The following is an 8070-nucleotide window of genomic DNA, read 5'->3' as shown; positions in this document are numbered from 1 at the left end:
TCTTGTAGTTTGTTATTGTATTTTATCATAGCATTTGTTTTAAATTGAAAAAAGCTCTTCGGAAGAGACTGCATGATGAATCTAACTTGACCCTTCTCATTCATGACGACTCCGTTCACTCTGTAATATTGAAGTGAACCATCCTGTTCCAAACATGTTAGCTTACGGAGGTTCCTTCCTTCATTCTGCAATTGTAAACGAATTTAATTGCATAATGCATGGCAAATGTGGACGGTTGTCCAAACAGGCCCTGTAAAGAGTCTATGATCTCTCTTGCAGTAGCTAACCTCTCGTGTTTCTTAGACATTATATCAGATATATTGCCTAAAATATAAACCCGAGGCTTCTCATTAGTTTTGACCCATTTGCCATACGCATCCCGACCTGTTCGGTTTGCATTGGGACTAGGGGTTGAAGGACATTCCTCTGTTAAAACGAATCGGAGATCATTTATTACTAGTATCGTGTTGATATTTGATTTCCAAGTTCCGTAATTATCACCATTAAGTTTTTCTGAAGCTAGTAGCTGTATAATAGATGTTGTCATTGCTGAAAAGTAAACAAATTATTAGTGAATTGATTAACTCTAAATTTTAGTCCAATTTATTAAGCAAATAATAATGTACCCATATTCACATTCTTTTCCCACGGTACTTCAGTGAGTCAGAATAGCTCCCATCGAAGGGCAGTCGACTATTCCTTCATTGAATCAAGACATTCTTGACTAAATACTAATACCAAAATAACTCTTATCCTTATAATACTTAGTTACCATTTATTTGGTCAAGAACTTTACTAACACTTAGTAAGTTTTGTAAGTGTAAACCCACCATTTTCGAATTACAGAGATCGGAATCAAACAAGCCCTCGAAGGAGAAACAATTGTTTGAAAACGGCCCCAAGTAACTCTATCCATTTATGAAGTTCACGGTGTTCCAAATTCTATATTACAACCCTCCGAAGGGATCGCCGCGGTTAACGACTAGCTAGTGCCACTTAAAAAAGACAGCAGATGCAACATAGAAATCTCATGATGTGACCTAATGGAAGATACTGTAGGATGTGTTGACACACACCCTTCACCTACTTACTATGAACTACTTTCCTTATTCACCTCGTTATTAATCCATGCAAAAACTTTCCGAAAGAAGGTTGCCCAAATAGCAACTCGAAGTCGAGCATGGATATCACGGTGTGAACTCTTCGAGACATGAGAGCAAGAAATAATATATCTCATATATTATTAATCTCCTACTGAAGTGTTCTATTTTATAAAAATGTGTACTGACTTGGTTATTAATCGACTAATTTTATACAATCTAAGTCTAGGTAAATTTTTCCTAGTATAACTTTTATATCGGGATTTAACCTATGATGTCTAGGTGATAAACCAATTTTATTACCTTACACCACTCACGCATGCTCATAAAACTAGGGTTATTGACTTAGATGCCAATATGATCTCCAGGTGGGAGGTATTCTGTAAACTGTCAACTTAAGTACCCCCAACCTTAGACAAGATCTCCCCGGGAAAGTGAACGACTCTTGTTTTACAAGTAATCGATCTATTTTAACTCTTAAAAAAAATGATTGAATAACACTGGTTAATGCTCGGTTAGCATGCATTTTATCTTTGTTATAAATTTTAAAAGTCTAGGTTATTCTATAACAACTATAAAACCCTAGAACATTCATCTATAACATGTTTTCTTAAAGAAAATCATGCTTTAATATAACACTTATATTAAATTATGAAAATCTAAGCATGCATACTATATACATTATAACACTTATAACATATAACAAATGCATGCCACATACTTATCCTATCGTGGTTTTTTTTTTAAACTATATGACATACTTTATGCACACATATTAAAAACGATATCATACATCACATGCATAATACTTAAACAACACTAAAGTAGGCCGGTTCTGGCATTTAAACAAATGAACAACTAAATTATTACATAATTCAGCAAGCAGCTCCCTCGAACCGACCTCAAACCTTTTGAACCAACCCGAACCGCCTAGAAACCACTCGAATTGACTCAAAAACTCCAAAATACTAGGTTGAATCGGTCAAACTGGCTCAACCAAGTCGATTCGTACCGTCAACTCACACTAGAGCAGGTCAACAGCTGGAACAAACCAAGCGTGCGGGTTGTGAAGCGGGTTAGGCTCCCGAACAGGTCAGACGGAGAAGCTCAGGCGTGTGCGCACGAGAGCTTCAACAAATCGGGCGAGTCAACGGGGCTTTGGGTTGGGTCGTCGGGTCTGGGAGCAAGAAACTGAGTATGTGAACCATTTCCTGTCCAATTCTCTTGGCAGGCTTGAGTTTTGCCACTTCTTTTGAACAATTGAAGGCCTAATTCGACTTTAATGAGTCCATAAAAATTATAGACCTTTTGCAACATATTAATGCTCATATACATGTGAGCAATTACAATTTCACCAACAAATTAAGGAGAAAAAAAATGCCAAAACATATGCTCATATACATGCTCTAATACCAATTGATGGATAAATGGAAGCATGCACAACGGAAGCAATGAATCATAACGCTCTAATTATAAGTAATTAACTAGGATTAAGCATGCAAAGAGAGTTGGAAATACAACCTTTGTAGTTTCCACAAGTATCTTCGTCTCCGTGAGCAATCGATAGCACCAACAGTAAATCCTCACTATTCTCCGATAGAAGAACACAGTTGTTTGACCAAATTATTAGTGAGATTGAGAATTTCACTAATTAATTTGAAGAGTAATAGAGAATTTTGTGGAAGAAGAAATGTCAAAAGTAAAAGAAGCATTAGATTTTAGCAATTGAAAATCAATAACTATTTATAAGCAAAACACATGCAAAAACCCTTCTTGCATGACTTCCACCTCAAACTCCATTAGCATGAATAATGTAGGTGTCAAGCTTAGCATGAAACACTTCACAATCATCTTAGTTAGTGGGAAAATCCAACAATTGGATTTTTTCACTAACTAATTTTTTATTAAAAAAAATATATTTTTTTTCAAATTTTAGAAATTATTTAATTAAAATAATTTTAATTAAATAAAATAAATAATTTAATATCACATATTAAATTGATTTTGACACCTAATTTTGATTAATCCCATTAATCAATTTTTAAAACACTTTCATGCTAATATTTTATATAAAAAAAATACTCTCCAAAAATAAATAATTAATTATAGATTATATCTAATATAAAATACAAATTTTCCTAAAGGCCGAATTTGAAAAAACTCACTTCACCTAATTCTTCAATTTTGTCTGTAGTGAGCTAGCAAGGAGACCTGATAGACCTACAGATCATGGGCTCCAACGATCTGAGACTAACTGGTCAAACTCTTTAACCTAGTTAATCAATATTCGTTAACTAACAAGATTGTCCATTATAGCCTGTAGTTGCATTCCACTCATTGTAGATATATTATGTGTTCATTTGATATAACCGTCATCGATAAGTTGATCCTTCATAGGTTGTTCGTAACCTTAGTTAGGTCAATTACCGTTTTACCCCTGATTTACATCTTTTCTCCTTAAATACCATTGTCCCTCTACTGAACAATTGATTTAGGATCTTAATTACTAAATCCATTCCCTCTCAGGCCAACGAGAGGATGGGGTCCCTTGTTTAAGACCCAGGATCAGCCCTTAAAGGAACAACCTTTCTACTATCCTTAAAATGAGTAGGAGTGAATTCCATTTTGTAAATTCTATGTCCTCAGCTATCTACCCGGTCTTATCCCGGAAATGGGAAGAATATTGAGCAGCGTTGTTGAGCATACCCTTACCTATGCAGATCAAGAGAAAATCCCAAAAAATAAGAGTTCATAGACAGTTCAAGATTCAGATCAAGTTATCTAAGTCATTAAGAAGTGAAATCAATCAGTGTTAACAGTAAACGTGTTAATACGTGACAATGATTATTTCGTGGTCGGTCTTACACAATTTCATCGTGTAGAACACCCCCGCTCACATGTCTCTACATGAACAAGCTGATCACATCATTTATAACACTTTACAACATTTATAACAATCATAAAGCAGGCCATATTTAGTAGTATCTCTAGAAATGGGTATCCAACCTAATCCAAGTACTATAGACTATTTAGGCTATTATACTCGAACTTGATCCAATTTATGTCTCTACATAAAGTCCAAGTATCCATGACAATAGCCAAGGGTTTATAGTTTATTGAATTTAGAGTTAAACAATCAATTCATTTTCATTTAACAACATTTGTCTGAATAAACTCACATATGTTTATTGTTTACAAACTACGACTTTTAAGAAATACAACCCAACAATCCTTTATTTTAGAATATCTTCTCAAGATTTTTCTTCAATTCCACAGCAATGCGGTTATGCACAAAATACAATACAATCTGACTACCCTTATAAACAAGTTACAGGCTTTTGAGTCCCTTATGAAAGGTTAGGGACTAGTAGAAGGAGAGGCAAATTATGTCCATTTCAAAGAGTTTCATAAGGGTTCATCCTCTGGAACTAAGTTTGTTTCTTCGACCTCTGGTTCTAAAAAGATCTAGAAAAAGAAGGGGGGAAGGGGAAGGTTCCTGCTGTTAGGAAAGGCAAGGGAAAAGCTAAGGCAGACAAAGGAAAATGCTTCCACTATAATGCTTCCGCAATTACACCAAGCACCTTGCTGAGAAGAAGAAAGAGAAAGAAGGTAAATATGATTGACTTGTTCTGGAAACTTGTTTCATGGAAAATGACCATGATGCTTGGATACTTGATTCAGAAGCCATGAATCACATTTGTTCCGAAGGAACTCTTAACAAAGAGACCCGTGAGCGGAAACGAGATCGTTTAAAATCCCATTGTGACAGAACATACACATTTACAATCAAATAGTAATAGTTATGCAAAAACTCTAAATTATAGCATGTTTCAAAATGGAAAGTACTAAGGTTCAAGAGAACATACCCTTGAAGAACTATTCTTCTCGTTCCCTCGATATTACTACAATCGTTCACCAATATGAACAAATCTACACTCGAACATTAATCTTCTCAACAATCTGCTCGAACAAGAACAAACGACATTCGTCCCCCGAACAATAGGAAGACACCACTAGAAGGCTACCTTGGTATTCTCAATGTGAGAATTCAGGAGTTGTGGGCTCTGTAGGATTTGGTAGAGGGTAGGAGGAATTTTAAAGATCGTGTAGACGATCCAGTAAGTGGGAGATAACTAAATTCTATTGTATAGTCAGATACTCGATCATCTAAAAATAAGTGACTATCGTATAGAAAACTCTTACATGACCGTGTATGTTCTCAAGCTATCATATAGCTATATCTTTTAATCGCACGATCCTTAAAATCTTAATGATCACATGCATAGTGTAAAAATGAAAACAATTTTTATTTTATTCATCAGTTACCATAACTAATCACAACTTCCCACTAAGTTGGTTATGGGAGAAAAAACCATAACCAATTATCCTATAATTGATTTAATTACAAATATAATCAATATATTCATAACTTATAGTTTTAATATGACATCTCATGCAATATATAACCATAGTTCTTTTTCTCCCTTATAGTATTTAATAATAATTCCTTCAATTAATGTATCTAATATATTAATTCAATTATATCTCAAATAATTGATGCAATTTAATTATATCATATATAATAAAATTTCCTCTTGTTAATTTGAACACTTCAAACTAACCCAAAAACTCATTTTCAACATCAATCCATTGAGCTACCAAGGGGACCTTATGGACCTATAGCTCAAAGCTCCAACGATATATGAATAACTGACTAAACTCTTTAATCACGATATCCACCATCCGTTAACTACCGGGCATTCCACCAAAGATCGACAGCTGCACTCTTCGCGCTACAGGTATATTTCTATATCAATTAGATATAACCAATCAACAGTATGATGACCCTTCATAAATCGCTCGTAATTACAGTCGGGCCAATTTATTGTTTTGCCCTTGTAATTACATCTAACTCCTTAAATGCTACTGATTCCTCTAATGAACAATACATCATAGTCCTACTATAAGTAAATCCTTCTCGGTCTAAGAGAAGGTGTAGCGCCACATCGTTCAAGTCCCGGAATCAGCCTTTAAGGGAGCAATTTATCTACTTACCCCTAAATCGGAGAAGGAGTGAATTTCGTCTTGTGTAGCTGAATTCCCAGCTCCCCAATCAAACGAGTCCTTAAAGTGGTAGGTTTGAGTCGGCGATTTGACCACTCACACTCATACAAATCAAAGGACCGCTCTTATAAGTTGGAGTTCCCAACTCACTCAGGATTAAGGTCATGTTACCTATTATCATCCTAGTGAAATGAAAGTCTCTATCATAAACGGTGTTATATAATGAGACTAAACATTTTGTGGTTCGGTCTTATACAAACTCTTTTGTATAGAGCATCCCCGCTCGCATGTTGATAATGGGCAGAAATGCAGGTTATCATAGTATTAAGTTCTTAAACAATGTTGGATTGCATTGATGAAATATGTTAAATTGCGTCCATTAAGAATAAATTCTATAATATTGCGGTCGAATCCGTCCAACGCATTAAAGCAGTTGATCTTTACATTTTTGTACAGAAAATGCGTTAACACAATGTAGAGATTGCGATCATAGAAACGCATTGGTTGAGCGCAACTTCATCGCAAGGCATTACGTTTATCGTATTTGCAAACATTCGCCCAAGAAGAATCACCACAACTTGATCAGCGTAACAAGGTGACTGTATCTGGGTGAAAGATAATTAAGAGCGATGAGACAGAAAGCTGATGATAGTTGGATCCAAATTAAGTTGACAGCCGATAACGGTCACGAAGTACATTCAGCTTTATTGGTGATAATTATTTGATGTGTCAATCATGAATTAAAGCTGTCCCATCTGTACAATTGGGAGAGAGAAGTCGCCTTTCACCATGGAAGCTCTATAAATACCAAGTGTGTTCTTCAGAGAAGGGGTTAAACAGTCGATTACTTCATCACTTTACAAGTTCACACCTCTATCCATAATTTTCTTCCATTTTTAAGGCGGACGCGAGGAAGAAGGTGTGCCGTTAGATCGTTCTGATAAGCTTAGGAAAGCACCGGAAACTCTAAGACAGAGAGAGGGTTGACGCCTGCGGAAGCAGGAACAGTTGTAGATCAGAATAGAGATTCAGTGTAAAAAGCCTCGGTCAGCAAGGAATTGCTACCAGGCTCTCTACCTTTACTTTCCATTGTCATTTTGTACTCAATTTAGTTATAAGAATGGAATGTTTTTCTCTATATCTGTTCACTCTTTGTTATTTATGCATGAGTAGCTAAATTAGTTGAATGGTTTGAGAAGTAGTTAGCTAGCATAACGAGGGAATCTTCATCTTTGCGATTATCTTGTTTATGTATGCTTCATTCGTCTATTAGAGATAATCGGGAGGGTAGTCTAAAGACAGGATCTAGACTTGGGAAGGTCAGGTCAGAATCTAGGTTTGGAAGAGCCAGATTAGAACGCATAAACGGGAGATAGACGCTTAGGAATGAGCCTTATTTGTTATTAACGCATCACATGCATCTTAGCAATAAGATATGATTGTATGCGGTCACCTTGCTTTCATGCATATTGCATCAATGCATAGGACAAGAGTAGAGACTTAGGGATAAGCTCTATGGACATTTTGCATTTAACACATGCGTCCTAGACTTAGGAGCATCACATTTACATTGGAAAATGACTTGCTGTGCATGGTTGTAATATGATCGCAAGGTTTGACGCATTCCCGAGTAACACTAGCTAAAGATCTTCTCAACCCGTTCATCGCATACTCATTGCATCTATCAACTCAACTATCTTTCTCAAATCCGCCACCTTTATTTACTTCTTTTTCATCAATGCAACAACACACCCACACTTTATTTAATTACTCGGTTACCACAAAGTTTTCATAAACATTACCAACACAACTTTTTTGACAAGTCCTTATGTTCGACCCTGGACTTACCAGGAAACTCAGAGGAATTTACACTTGAATTCCGCTGGGAAACTTGAGTTCACAACGC

The sequence above is a fragment of the Benincasa hispida genome, chromosome 1, assembly GCF_009727055.1.
Source record: "Benincasa hispida cultivar B227 chromosome 1, ASM972705v1, whole genome shotgun sequence".
Taxonomy (NCBI): domain Eukaryota; kingdom Viridiplantae; phylum Streptophyta; class Magnoliopsida; order Cucurbitales; family Cucurbitaceae; genus Benincasa; species Benincasa hispida.
Note: the sequence above shows the minus strand (reverse complement) of the source record.